At 47.8% G+C, this 15,537-nt stretch overlaps 1 protein-coding gene across 1 annotated transcript in view; it reads right to left on the bottom strand.

The window, feature by feature from the left end:
* Positions 1-15,537, bottom strand: part of LOC8034380 (cytochrome P450 2H2) — a 120,245-nt gene that overhangs the window by 56,820 nt on the left and 47,888 nt on the right. The window lies entirely within an intron of this gene.

The raw sequence follows: 15,537 nt of genomic DNA, 5'->3' as shown, positions 1-15,537 counted from the left end.
TGAGCCCGAGGAAAGGGGTCACTGAGGAAAACTGCGTCAAGCAAGCTCCGTGACGATCCCTGCACCCTGGTTGGTTCTCTGACGATTTAGGTTAGATTGAACGCAAATACCATGTCCATAATAACATCAGCAGTATCCAGGCCAGGGTGCAGCGAGTCCCAGTTTATTTCGGGCATATTAATATCACCCGTCATGATGATTTTATCGCTTTTAATATTTGCTAGCATGTAGTCATAGAGGTTATGAAGATATTGTAGGTCAGAGTCTGGGGGACGATAAACAACGCCGACATCAATAGAATAATTTTCAAAGGAGACCTTACACCATAAAGATTCCACGTTTTTATATTTACCTCAGGCATAGGCACATAAGAAATACCGCGTTTTAAGATAATTGATACACCACCATTCTTTGTTAATCTATCCTTTCTTAGATTAATGTAGTCTGGTGGCACAATTTCGTTGTCAGATATTAACGGGTGCAGCCACGTTTCAGTTACTGTAGCGATTTCTGGATTGTATTCCAAAAGTATAGACGAGCACATCTACCTTATTAGGAAGACTTCTTGCGTTTAAATTAAGGACTGTAAGATTAGACGGTAAAACACGGTTATCAACTAGACGTGGTCGGTGACATCGTTTTTTGCTATTGGAACTTCGTCATTTTTATCCTCGTCCCATGCGTACAACTGCCCCTTTACGCTGACCTTATCGAAGGTCAAGAACACTTTATCATTTTTATCTCGATTGATTTTAGTGCTTTCCCACAGTTACTTTCGTATCTGTTGCACGGGGCGTGAAAAATCCTCGCTGATAGAAAACGTTGTCCCTTTCAATTTGAAGCAATTTTTCAGCACTCTTGTCTTATCTCTGCAGTCAAGTAGTTTCAGGATGACAGGTTTAATTCTTATGTCCGTCTTTTTTCCCAGACGGTGAATTCTTTCGATGCCTGATATCAGCGTGTTAAGAAGCTTTCCGAAGATTTCGTCTGAAACCACTCTTTCAAGTATTTCACTGTTTTCAGTGTCTTTTTCTTCGATTCCGTAAATTATCAAGTTTGCTCTCCTGCTTCAATTTTCCAAATCGTCTAGCTTTTTAGAAATGGTTTTGATGTTAGCTTCAAGTTCAGTTATTTTTTTTTTGACACTCACTGACGGTAGTTTGGAGCGTACTGAGGCTTTCTAGTTTTTGCTCGATGGCTGAAAGCCTGTCATTTGTTGTGACCTTTTCGTTATATATGTCCTGTATATCTTTAGCAATGGCTTTAAGTTGTTCCGTTATAATCTTCATGCCCGGACCAGGGTTAACCTCAACATCGCCGCTAAGCACAAGTAGCATTTTTAAATACACGATCACATTGCACAACAATAAATAACACGACCGTGCGAACGGCAGCAAGATCAGGCATACGTTATTACTACGAAACGATAGGTAGTAGCGCCCCCTTACCTGTACGATAAAGACGAAAGTGTTTTTAAGCCTCATGTCCGAGAAGCTGCCGTGCCCAGTGTCGTGGTGCTTCCCGCTGCCCGGTTTTATAGCGTCAAACGGAGCTGTCGATGACGATGGCTTGTCGAAGATGGGCCGCGGGTATGCGGAGGGCAAGTTCGTCTGCTTCTCGCGCAGGGGGTAGCGGTGACGTCAGAACGCCGAGCCCTGATTGGCTGATCGCGACCCCCTACCTGAGCGTCGTCTGCTCCTTTGCAACGTCGTCTGCTCGCAACGTCGTCTGCGTCTGTCTTGCCTTTCCTGCGACTTTCGGAAGCGCAAAGGCCAGACTCGCGAAACGATCTTACGCCAAAAATGTGCGTAAGACAAAACTTAAGAACAAATTCGTATTGACGAAACGAAATTTTCGTAAGTTTTGCGCAGGTTACGAAAAAATCCTACGACAGCTCCGAAGCTGTCTTACGCACTTCTTACGATAAAATCAGCATGGCCGACAACGTCGCGGTCGCGACGACCCACGGACGTTTATTTTTTTACGTGCGGTTCTGACGCGTCCCGACTTAAAGCAGCAAGAAAAAAGTAAAAAGTACTCGAAACAGACCACGACGAACAAAAACGCTGGATCCACAAACACCCGGGAGAAGCTCCCACGGCCACGATCCCACCGAACGCTACCAAACGAGCTGGGCAGTTAGGCCTAGCAGGCTCTCCGCGACTCGGCGACCGTCTGCCCACGACCGGCTGGTGTGCTGAGTGGAATATGCCCGCCCGACCCTTGTGAACCCTTCCCGTATAATATTTTGATTGCTGACCTCAGTTTTAGATTAAAATGTCAACTTCTTCCTCTTGTTATCTCCTTGTTTGCCGAGGCAACGGTGACTCTCGCCGATGAAAAAGTGGCGAATCTCCGACAGACGCAGCAAAGGTAAAGCAGCCATCGCTTTGACCGCTTTGAGTAACAGACGTAAAGCAGACGACGTTAACTGCGCCAACCCGCCGACGCCGTTAAAGAGTGAGGGGTCTCGCCGCACACGAATGGAGGGAAAAAGTATTTGGGAGGGAACTTGCCTCGGTTCTAAGCAAAAAAACCTCGGCGCCCCGGGACACCTCGCCAGGGAGTCCTTTGACTTCCCTCCTTGATGCGCGTCTGCTAGTTGTTAGACAAGAACAACGTACCGCTCGAGTTATTTCGTCTGCCCTCTCTTAAAGGCGAGGTCGAGTTCGCTCCGAAAGTCGCAAAAATGGTAAGACAGACGCAGACGACGTTGCGAGCAGACGACGTTGCAAAGGAGCAGACGACGCTGAGATAGGGGGTCGCGATCAGCCAATCAGAGTTCGGCGTTCTGACGTCGCCGCTACTTCCTTTCTTATGCGCAGAAGACGAAAATGAGCCCACTTGCGAGGCGTATTCGTTTGAAGTGGGTGGGTCCGATGCTTGTGACGCTTGCTTGTGGCCGGTGGGTCAAAACGTCTTATGACGGATGCAGATAGCGGGATGCCGGACACCACAATCTTGCCGAGGGTTACATCATCTACGCTGATAGGCACCAGCAGAACGTCGAGCAAAATCTGTACGATAAAGACGAAAGGGTTTTTAAGCCTCATGTCCGAGAAGCTGTCGTGCCCAGTGTCGTGGTGCCTCCCGCTGCCCGGTTTTATAGCCTCAAACGAAGATGTCGATGTCGATGGCTTGTCGAAGATGGGCCGCGGGTATGTTTTGAAGTGGGTGGGTCCGATGCTTGTGACGCTGGCTTGTGGCCGGTGGGTCAAAACGTCTGATGACGGATGGAGATAGCGGGATGCCGGACACCACAATCTTGCCGAGGACTACATCATCTACGCTGATAGGCACCAGCAGAACGTCGAGCAAAATCTCTAGGATAAAGACGAAAGGGTTTTTAAGCCTCATGTCCGAGAAGCTGCCGTGCCCAGTCACGGATGGAGGAGGAGTGGAGAAAGAGAAGGAGGAGAAGAGAAGGAGGGGAGGGGAAGCACTAGGAGGGGAGGAGAGGGTACAGAGGAGGAGGAGGGGCATACCCTCCACTCCGTACCCTCCCCTCCTCCTCCACCTCAAGAGCTGCGCTCTGATTCGGCGTTACAGGGAGTTGGAGACGTTTTTAATTTTTTTAGTTTTTGTAAAGAAGACGTCATCACTAGCGTAACTACGATATACGTTACTCGAAATGGGTTACGTAAGTACGTTTTACGTTACCGTTTGGAAAGAAAAAGGAACGCGTCACTGGTAACGCCGTGACTTGTAACGGTATTCAAACCGAGTCCTTCCCGAACGCTGACGTAGCCCTCGCGCCTAATACGTGCTCATCATATGGGATCAGAAAATTGCGGACTCGGATAACGAGCGCAGTAGTTACACGGCGCGCACTTTTCAAAAAAGGTTTGTGCGGAGGGCAAGTTTGCTGCTTCTTGCGCATGAGTTCCGGTGACATCAGAACGACGTCGAGCTCTTATTGGGTGACCGAAAAACAAGTGGGAAGACCTCGAAGCATCTAGCATTGATATTACTCGCTGTTTTTTTTTTTTCAATCAGCCAATAAGAGCTCGGCGTCGTTCTGACGTCAGCGGAACTCCTGCGCAAATAGCAGGCGACTTGCTCGCGGCATTGATATCAACAGGTGAAGTGATGTGCCGCGAAACTGAAAAAGAATATGCGATACCCTCATGCGCGCACGAAGTGACTCTCTAAGACACCGACAGCTCAATAAACGCAGACGACTTCCGATCATCTTGTTATCGCTCGTCAGCCCATGATACTGAGGCAGTAGGCGACAAAAAGGCCGAATATCGAAGCAAGGAGCGTGAACACAAACAAGAAACGGCCCGAGTGCGGCGGATGCACGGAAAGTATTAGCGATGTTCGGCGAAACACGCTCCGTACGCACCATTACGCGTTTACATACAAGCCGCTCATTTGTCCAGAAAAGATGTGGGCATTGCGCGTGCACATAAGAACCCGAGACCAGATTCAGAAAACCATCCCAAGGCAAACATGTGCTAACGAAAAAAAAGTAAGGCCAATTTCGTATTCACGAAACGAAATTATCCTAAGTTTTGTGCGGGTTACGATGGAATCCTACGACAGTTCCGGTGCTGTCTTACGCACTTTTTTACGATGAAATCGACATGGCCGACAGCGTCGCTGGTCGCGACGACCAACGAACATTTATTTTTATACGTCCTCTTCTCGCGCGTGCCGACTTCAAGTAGCGAGGAAAAAGAAAGAAGTACTTGAAACCGACTAGGACGGACATTAGCGCTGGATGCACAGACATCCGGAAAAAGCTACAACGGCAACGATCCCACCGACCAAGCGACCGCCAAGGGCCAGCTCGGCGAGCTGAGATGAATGTCGGCCTAGCGAGACTTGCTTTACGGTCCCTGGCCAAGACCGTCCACTTCCGATGCCTTGCTGAATGGCATATGCCGCGCCACCCACGTTGACCATTCCCGTATGAGTACGTAGTTCGATCGCGGACTCAATTTTAGACTAAGAGGTCAGTCTCTTTCTCTTGCCATCCCCCTGTTTTTCGAAGCAGGGGTGACGAACGATGTCGTCTAAAAGGGACTCTCATCGGTTTCATCTCCTTGTTTGGTGTGGTATAAAGCGCAAATAAACGTAGTATGGACTACCTTGGCTACATATCGTAGGCACACTTTATTATTAGCATTCCATTTTTATTCCGACACGACGGTTAAGTCAACGCAGTCGAGCTTGAACAGTTAGTGGGACCTATACGCGATAACGGTCCAAACTTCCTTTGCCCAGTGTCACGTCAGCATCGAGTTGCAATCGTAAAAGATCAGTTCGGAAGCGCCAATCCAGCATTTCAATCAAAAGCGCGCGTCAGCTCCTACTGAGTCCAGGTATTTACGAGGCTCTTGCTGACACTGTCGTAGTTCCAACGTACCTGTCTTAACGTCGGCTCGCTCCTGCATCCCCCAGGAACAAAAAAAAAAAAAAACGCCACGGAGATTTGTTTGTATCTACAAAGCCTTACAAACGACCGGCGCGGGCCGTCTTCTCTTAGCAATGATGACAGTTGCTTTGACTTCGTAGCGACAGAGTTCGAAGCAGTTCACGAAAGCGGTTATCCCGGCCTCGGCATTCGGGCCCGTTTAAATCGTGTTAGCGTCAACATTTCATTTCACGGACATGAACCCCAGACGAGCGTTGGCGGAGAGGCCACCTGCGTTTGTTATTCAAAATGCAGGTGCTCCGAACCGGCAGTGCTCTCCAATTGGTTGTTCCTGTTGCCGAACACGCCGTCGCCATAGCAACAGCCCGCTTCCCCAGGGATTGGGGGCTTGCGATACACCGGAAGTTCTCGTTTTTCCGTACGAGAACGTCGCGTTCCTTTCCGCACTTGCTTCACGCTTTCGCTTCACGCTTTCGTGTGTCGCTTTCGCGCGTTGCGTTTTGAACGGGTAACCCTCTCCAAAAGCGCACTCGATGAACCTTTTTCATTTCCACTGGTTCCCTACCAAGCGGTTCCGGTATACATGGCTTGCCAAAAATCATCAAAGGAAATGTGACGTTGAAAAATATTACTGAATATTAAAAGCAAAAAAATCATGAAGAATACTGAAATTTATTTTGAGCCTGTTACAAGAGGGTCCTGGTGCAGTATGTTGTCATCTGACATTATGAGTGGTTAGCATGATGAATGTGGCGAAAAAGACGAGCATGACTGGTTCAACGAGGTCGTCTCAGCTTAGGGGTGAACGGAGTATAGTGCTTTCCCTTTTTCCCTGGCCCTCCATTGCCCTCCTCTCCCGTCCAGCAAGAGATACTCTGAACACCTCTCTCAGCGAGAGCCTTTCGACCACAGTTTCAGGGCCGGTTTAAGGACGGTTCAAACCAAGCTACAAAACGAATCCTGAGAAAGAAAGGGAGACGGAACCCTTTTATTGTTTTATAAATTTTGCTCGCTGTTTTAGTCCAGAAGCATGCCGGAACGTATGGACGAGCAGTGAAAAGACATCGCGCCGGGGCACCAGATACCGAAAGGTTGAGCGAGAAAAAGAAAAACGCACATCACGGGCGGGAGAGGGACAGAATTTAAAGCTCTCCTTCGTAGAAGTTTTGAGAGGTTCCGAGGGCTAGAATACAACGAAAGCAACTGCTTGTTAAGCCTTCCTTTGCCCTTTCCTAGGATTCCCGAGAAGCGCCCCCCTCCCCTCCCTACCCCACTTCAGGTTTGTGAGGAGGGCGAGGAGGGTGATCCACCTTGCTCGGACTGGTTGAGGGGCTCTCCGGGGCCGGCAAAAGTTAAATATATTCAAATCTAGACACGCAAAGCAAAACGTCACATCCATGTGATTATTGACTACACTCCTCTCTCCCAGATTTCTCCGGGACTTTCGCCTGTTTTACAAGTTGATTTGGACCGCCCTTTATCTAAGCTCCGGGAAATTACCGCGCCCGGGGTAGGGGGTGCGGCTTAGCCCGGAGGTAGATCGCGTCCACGATCATTATCAAGGGTGTGTCAGTGGCACGTTCACCCAAAAGGGCGAAGGAGACACCGCCCTTTTCGAGGAATGCGGCCTCTCCTCGTATCCGGGAAGCCGCCGCCATGGCGGTCCTCACGGCCTGCCTGTGCTAGGCCTAGACTGGAAGACGGAAAACACGTGGTTCTCACAAAGTGCATGGTAAGAATTCATACATGCAGAAGCTTCTTCCTAAGTGACGAAAGAATTGTATAAATATTTCCAATAGATACGTAAGAAAACACGGGATCATGTAATAACCTACTTACGCCTGATCCGATTTATGTAAGTTCTCATAAGCTGATTGAACAAATCATATCTTATTCTTTTTTGTTCAATAGGGTCAGCATACTTGTGCTATTCTAAAATATTTTTGTCAAGATACTGTATTTCAAATATTTTTGATACTAATTTGGTATCTTTCGAATACATTTGATCGAAAGCATTTTCTACTTTATCTTAATTTCATTTCTCACTACCTTGTACTCATTATCTCAAATAATTTTTTTTATGTTTGAAAACATTTATTTTTTACGGGAATAGGAGTCAGCACACACCAGCGCAACATTGAGCGATTGCAAACTTGAAGCGGAAGCGACCGAACAAAGAAGAGGAAACAAGCCGTGACCAAAGATGCAGGCTAAGAACGCCGACCAAACAACTAATACAATTAAATGAGAGAAAATCACGTAAAAAATTCGCAGTGTTTTTTTTTTTGTTTTGTTTTTGTTTTTTATGCTTGACTCGGCTACGGCAAGAATGCCAATTTCTTTCGCCAGTCAGGGCACTCTCGGAAACCTCGTGGGGCAACGGGTATAGCTCCACCTTTTCACGAAGACAAATATTGTAACACCTAGAGTAACTGCACATGCTCCTTTTAGAGAACAAGCGGACCATATGCTGCAAGCAGAGCCTATACAGTTACTCCACCAACAGCAAGGAAGGAAACAAGATAGGAACAAAGTAAGAACTCCGGGCGCAAACAAAACGTTCGCCTAAGTTGTAGGTTTTTCTGTATGCGCTTATTAGTACGGGGGAAAAAAATAAAATCGACAACCACGAGAAGGATGGAAGAGCTTCTTCGTGTCCCTTTGAGCCTGTATTTTTTTCAAGTTCAGTCTTTCTGACTGCATGCAGGGTTTGGAAAATTTACTTCCACATCTGTTGAACGTAAACTATGAATATTTGCCGACTTCGGTGCTTTGCAAATCAATGCGTCCAATGTACGCCTAATGAATCGACAACATGATGTGATTTTCTGCGACGTGAGTATACGTAGAGCGACCTCCTTTTGATTTTCTTAATATTTACCGCTACGGTACAACGTACTGTAGTGGGACTGCATAAAAAAGCGCTGCGATTTTTTTTTTTTTGCAAATATAGCATGTTGGTGTCACTGTAGTGGAAAAAACGCAAAGCAAAAGTACATTCAAAAGAGATTCCATTACATTACTAAGTATTTGTACTCTACTCAAGTTATTTTGCAGAGAGGTCAATTTGACTAGTACTCTAAATACGTTTTGAAGTCGGTATTTGGTAAGTTATATTTTTGTCGAGTATCTTGTCTAACAATGAGTCACATCATATGTCTTGAAGGCTATAAGCAGTAGTGCTGTACCATAAGGCTTAGTTTCGCTGTAAAGGGGTTTATAGGTGCTGCTTATATATTAAAAAATAAATCTGATTGGAGATACAAACAACGTACCGTTTCCATTCGGTCTGTACACTGTCACGGCAGGTATTCCACTGTTCGTCTGCTCAATGATGCAGGATGCGAATGGAGGTTCAGTGCGAGGCTTTGGTTGGGGAAAAAAACAGCTACTTCCTCCAGGCTGCACGCGCCTTTGTTATTCTATATTTTTACGGATTATTACCACTGCGCTCAGAAACATGCACTCGCAATGTCGCTCTAGCAGTTGGTGGTAAATTATTCACAGTCGGGCCGATTTCGATACCGAAATAATGAAAAACAGATTATTAGCATATACAAGCGCAAGGCTGTGGCAGTCTCGGCCTCGTCAAATTGTAGAAGGAACATCTGCGATATCTTCTTTGACATTGGTTTTCTGCGAGGGAAACAACGTGAAACAGAAACTGCTGAGCGATGCCACGGTTAAAGCAGACATAGCCTTCCTTCAACTGTGAAGTTGCTTTTTTATTTTTGCTTTATTTTTGAGCAACTAATTTTTACGAACTACTAGGATACAATATACAGGGCGTTTCTCGATACGTGAGCCGAATCGTTCCTAGAAAAAATACGCATCGCAGAGAAAAAGATTGGTGCCTTAATAAACCTCTTTCGAAATCCGCGTGACCACTGTTAAAAATCCCGAAACGCTGCACAATGGCGCAACAAATGACACAATAAAATGTGAGATTCTAAAACTGCATAAGCTAGGATCGAAATGCCAGGAGCACAGTTTCTAAGCTTCCAACATTGGCGGCGTCTTTTGCGTCCGCCATTGTGCAGGGATCCCACAACTTTCAAGAGAGTTCAGTGTTGATGTTTAGTTGTTCGTAATGATTTTTTTAATTCATAATTTTAATGGTATGGTTTCAATTTGAAACTTTGTGGGAATCATCGAATACAGCTAAATCCACCCACATTACACTGATCAAACGCAAACCTATACACCAACTGATGTTTGCAAACAAACCGGAGCGCCCCTAGCGGACTCCACCGGCGCCGCGCATGCGCGGTGGACGGTGGGCAAGAAGCCCGCCGTCGCCCATAAACGAACCATTGCATTGCGTTGTTTTCGGCGTCGGTGGGAGTCGCCGTGCTTTTTTTCGCGGTGGAATTGTTGATTTTACGTCCTCCTAACAATGTATGACTACTTGAGCGGCTTCAGCAAAATTAACGAGGCAAAACTTTGCGTCGATTATGTGACTTGCGGCGATTCATTTCACGTGGACGCCGCAGAATGGGCGCTAAAGCCTGACTCCCACGATGAGACTCTGCTCGCTATTTTCAGCCGCGACATCACTCGGGCGTCAAAAGCGTGGACCCTGGCTGAGATGGTGGACGTCGATACTGAAAACCGCAAGTAGAATCGGGCATTACAATTCGGTGATGGCCACTGGTAACAATGATCAACATCTTCTTGTATCTACTGTTTACACTTAGCCTACATACCCCAACCAACCTTCAAACGTGTTTTGAGGCCTGCACTTAGCTCTTATCGCGATTACCGGGTCAACGTTTGGTTTACGGGTCGCTGTCGTTTGAACGCGCTGACAACAAAAAACAGACAAGTTTGAAAGAGCAGACGACAGTTCAAACGCATGCGAAATGGAGTGCGGGCGAGAAGCACCGCGTCCCGCGTCCAGAAACCATTGGAATGTCACGTTTTCGGCGTCTGTGAGTCTGCATACTCTTTTTCGCGTTGGAATTGTCGATTCTACGTCCTCATAGCAATGTCTTACCACTTTAATCGCCTGAGCGGAACTATCAAGGATCTTTGCACCGCTAAGCTTTGCGTAAATAATTTGACGTGCGGCGATTCATTCGCGTGAACGCCACAGAATGGACGCCAAAACCACGATGAGATTCTTCTAGATATTTTCGGTCGCGACGTCCCTCGTGCTGCAAAAGTGTAGAAGGTAGAGGCGATGATCGACGTCGATACTGAAATTCGGAAGCGGAAACAGACCAAGCGTTACAAGTCGGTGATGGCCATTGGTACCAATGATCAACATCTTGTATGTACTGTTTACAACGAGCCTACTTAAGTCGTTTGAGGCCTGCAATTACTTCTTATTGCAATCACCGGGTCAAAGTTTGGCCTACGGGTCGCTTTTATTTGAACGAACAGACGACAAAAAGCAGACAAGTTCGAAAGAGCAGACGAAAGTTCGAACGATCAGGCGGCCGTGTGAATTTGAAGACGCACTAACACGCGGGTGGCCCGGACAGATTGGCGGTTTTCTCTCGTTCATGTTGGAACAAAACAAATACATCTGGCGGCCACAAAGTGTTGCCCGCACAAGCAATCGTAGTTCGACAGCGTCTGGTTTACCCTCTTCACGGCTACTATCTACGTACTCGGACAAACGGAGCTGGCAGGAAAACATAAAAACTGATCTTCAAACCTTTCCAGGCTCCTTTGGTAGAGCCCCCGTCGCAGCATTTTGACGAGAACGCAGTTTTTTTCGTCTGGTTTCTCCGAAAAGAACACAAGAATGCATGTCTCGTACGGCGAGTTCTGCCCACCGCCCCAGACCGGAAGTGCGCCCGACGCGCCACCACCGCGGCGTGACGTAGGAGAGTTGAGTTCTTGTATCATTTTTCGGCGTCAAAAAAAAACAAAAACAAAAAAAAAAAAACATTTTTTTTTTTTTTTTGGTACGCAACTCTGCGCCAGCAGTCACGCTAATCCCGCTCCCCCTGTCCGAAACGCTCAACGTACTTTGCGCCGCCACGAATCGCACATAGAATAGGCTAGATAAGAAAGATCCGGACTGCTACATGAGATTCGCCTTTTTGACGTTAGTGCAAATAGGGAGTTTTCGTAGATCGTTTTCGCCGTCCCGCAAGGCCCTCCGCAACCCGCTACGATAGCGGGAACTCCACAGTCAAGGCTATCGGCGCGCAGGCGCAGTAGCAACTTCTTCGTTGCGGAACGCTTAGCGGAAGGGGCAGCGCGGTCTACGAAAACTCCCTAATGTGAAGACGCATCTCTGCGTGCAATGCGTAGCGGCGCTAGCACGTCGCGCGTTTTCGCTAAGGGGAGGGGGATTGGTGGCGTGAGACTTGGCGGTCATGTTTGCCTGCGGAGGCCACAGTAGATGTAGACGCTGCTGCCGATGTCGAGGCCGTAAAAGGAGACGCGGTCGCCAAAACAGTCCATCGCACGAAGCACACAACGGACACAGATGAAGTCCGAAACGCATCTTTTGCACACGGCGCTCCGGCGGTGATATCACGCTCCCGCACTTGAGCATGAGGGTGAGCGCCGCGTGCTTGATGACATATTTTTAATGCATCGTTCGGGCACAACGACGCCACTTTTTCGCCTAATTGGACAAGTAAGGCTTTTGCCTTAAAATATGCGGAGCGTTGCCAAGGTCAGGCTCAACATCCGTGGTGCTGCGCAGCACGACGTACTGTAATACTGACCTGTCCAAAGAATGGTTCCCAATGGGAGACGCTGTCACCATGGCCACCGAGATTTTTCGCGCGCTCTGCTACGACCTGTCTAAACGATCGGCTACAGTGGCTTAGAACGGGGTAGTGGGCTCACCGCGCAGGCTTGCTGAGGTCGTTCATATCTAAATTGAGATGGCGCTTCGGTCAACTCCTCCTCAGCGCGTGTGTGCACCGGTGTTTTCTTCGCCCAATAGATGGGAAGATTCGGTAGTAGTAGTAAGTGGTAAGGGTAGCAGAAAGCCGGAAGATGTTGGCAGGAAGATTTGGAAGGATCGTAGAAACTGCGTCGGGGCCGAAAGCATTGTTTTCCCGCGCTGAACGCGTATCTGTTCAGCGTTGATGACGTGCGTGTAAGCTCTAATTACGTGCTGTGGTTCAAAATGTATTTCGCACACAGCAGAGGTCTCATCCAACGTCTTGTCCGCTCGATGCACGTTCTTATCCCACAGATTTCGCCACTTGTTGTCCAACAAGCACCTTGCTCTTCTGGTCCCCACACCTACTTGGTGTTCTTTTTTGTGAGAAGCCGAAGAGGGTATGTTATGTCAGCAAGGTTAGGTAGGAAGCGTCCGCTGTAATTTTCTGTGCCAAGCAGACTTCGAACTTCATGAGCCTTGGCAGGGGCTGGCATTTTTTTTAGTGCTGCAATCTTCTGGGGGTCTGTTTTGATTCCAGAAGTAGAGAAAATGTGGCCGAAAAAACAGACTTCTTTTTGTGCGAAGAGACATTTTTTTTATTAACTGTGAGGCCGTTCTCTGTCAACCTTTTGAGAGTTGCCTGGAGAGCCTGATCATGCTCATCCTTTGTCTCGCCAAACACAAGTATATCATCACTGATGTTGAGGACGTGAGATATGCCGTTGAGTACTTGACGGATGGTTTCCTGGAAAACCTCGGCAGCTGCATTAATTCCAAACATAAGTCTTTTGTAGCGGTATAGTTTGTTGTGTGTTGCAAATGTTGTGATTTTTCTTGATTCGTTATCAAGTTCTAGTTGGTAGTACCCATTTTTTAGATCAAGCTTGGTCAAGAGTGTTGGTTTATTCAGCCCTCTGATCCCGTCGTCGATGGTAGGGTAGACGCGCCTCCTGCGAAGAATGGCTCTATTCGCACATTTCATGTCGATGCATATGCGAATGTCCTCTGGTTTGTGCGGCTTTGGCATAATTACGACTGGAGATACCCATGGAGTAGGTCCGGTTACTTCTTCGATGATATCAAGGGCCAAGAGCTGGCTTATATTTTCTTCTACTTTGCTTCGGACTGCAAAGGGGATTGTGCGATGGGGCTGAGCAACCGGGGCAATGGCTTTGTCAATGGAGGTTTTTTAGTTTGCCTACACCCGCACACAACTCAGGAAAAGCAGCGAGTGGGGTCTCGAGCAAGTTTGGAGGCACTTCTCCATTTGAGCGTGCATCTTTTTGTGAGGGTTCTTGGATGGCGTAAATAATTTTGATGAGGCATAGTCCATTCGCAGCAGCGAAGCTGCTGCGAATGGACTAGGCCTCATCACGGTTCCCTCATTTATGGACTAGGCCTCATCACGGTTCCCTCTATTATGAATAACTCTTCTTTCTGTGTCGCTGTCACGGAACTTCAGCGTGACATTGAGCTTTCTTATGATTGGTAGCGGAGCATCCAATCCATACGCGTAAATACGCGTGCCTGCTTGTTGGAGTTTCGTGAGTGCTCCGAACTTGTTAAGGGTAGAGGTTCCAATGACCGATACTGAAGCACCTGTGTCAATATGGAATGTTACAGGCCTGTTGTTAACCTGCAGATGAACCTCTGGGAGGTTTTGGTGAGCTATTTGTGATATAATTCCGACAGCATAAACGCTCTCGTCGGAGTCAGAATCATGGGAAATCTGGAAGATAGGCTTGTGCGCTGATTGGCTCACCTTGCCATAGTGTCCTTTTCTGCCACATGCCTTGCAAGAGGCAGATTTAGCGGGGCAGTTTGCTTGTCCTCCCTCGTGGGGCCAGTGAGCACCACAGTGCAAACACTGGGGAGGCGACACGTGGGGGTGTTGTTGTGCGCTGCCTCCATATTTCAGATGGGAAAAGAAGTAGCGAGGTTGTTGGGCATTTCTAAATGTGCCCGCAGGGCCGTAGCGAGGCTGTCCAGAGATTGCTTAAACTGTCGTGTTTGTTGTCGATTCTTCCACGGCGGTCGTTGCTCGGTTGACATCCTCGAGGAGTCGAGCCTGTTTCAAAAGTGATGGAAGGTTAATGTCTTGCCTTAAGGCTACGTGTCCTAGGCGTGGAGATGTCATTGCAAATATGATCTGGTTATTGATTGATTCCCTTGTCGGCGTTCGCGAAACCGCAATTGCGAGCAAGCAATCGAAGCCGGATCGAGAATTGGCCGACAGATTCGCCTTTGAGTTGCTTCGCCTGACGAAACTGAAATACCTCGAATGTGGTGTTCATGCGAGGATTGAAGTATGCCTCAAGTTTGTCTTTGAGATGTTGGTATGTGTTTCTGGCCATTACTGAAGGTGTATCAGCATCTGTCGTCGTAGTTGATGTGGGACCACTCTGCTGGTCAGGAAGAGTCTCGGAGAGTTCATGGACACGTTCCTTTGCATAGCGGAGCAGGAGAGAACGCTTGCGTGCGTCATCCTTCACATCGAAAGCGATGAGGAAGTTTTCGAAGTGAGTTATCCACTTTCGCCATTCGGAGCCGATATTAGCTGGGTCAGTGGCACCTAAGTTGAAAGGGGGCAGTGAGGTTGGAATCAGGGTCATCGTTAGTGGAGAACAGTAGACTTGGCCGTGAAGCTAGCGCCTTGTGGTATAGACCCCTTTCAAAATATCTGGCAACGGTGAAAATCCGCTAAACGAGTGCCGCAAAATTGGGCGGCCAACACCATCTTGCAGGGTTGTTCCGGACGCCCGGACGCGCGTGCGGCTGTAGGTGCTGCTCTCTCCAACGACACTTTCTTATTTAGCTCGCTCTTGTATGGCTACAAGCAGGGTTTTCCCCATCACCGGTTGGGTAACCGACATCTCCCAACTTCCAGCAGGACAACGAAGTGGAACGTTTCTACGAGAGTCGATCGGAATCGGTGCGTTGCTTCGAGAGAAGTTACAATTTCCTTGTGGAGGGGTTTGTCATTTCGTCGACCGTGAAGGCAAACTACGTGAGAAAAAGGTAAGAGCACCTTCGATATTGCAAAATTCGACAGGCTTTGATTCGCATAGGTGTCACCCGCCAAGAAAAGCAACCGGCCAGCGATCGTCGAACAGGTATCGCTGAGGTTCTCGCCGATCGTTGGCTGTGCTTGTACTACGAAAAAATATTTTTACGGGGGCAGGCAGGCCGAACCCAGACGTTCACTTTCTTTGTTGCTGCCTCAAATAAGTACATTGCGCTACGCTAGTCGTACTGACTAACAGTGTACTACTACTAGCAATTGCGAAATGTAATTGCT

Source organism: Ixodes scapularis, unplaced genomic scaffold (assembly GCF_016920785.2).
Source record: "Ixodes scapularis isolate PalLabHiFi unplaced genomic scaffold, ASM1692078v2 PGA_scaffold1__304_contigs__length_218370807, whole genome shotgun sequence".
NCBI classification, from domain to species: domain Eukaryota; kingdom Metazoa; phylum Arthropoda; class Arachnida; order Ixodida; family Ixodidae; genus Ixodes; species Ixodes scapularis.
The sequence above is the reverse complement of the archived record's forward strand: the minus strand, read 5'-3'. Positions and strand labels throughout refer to the sequence as shown.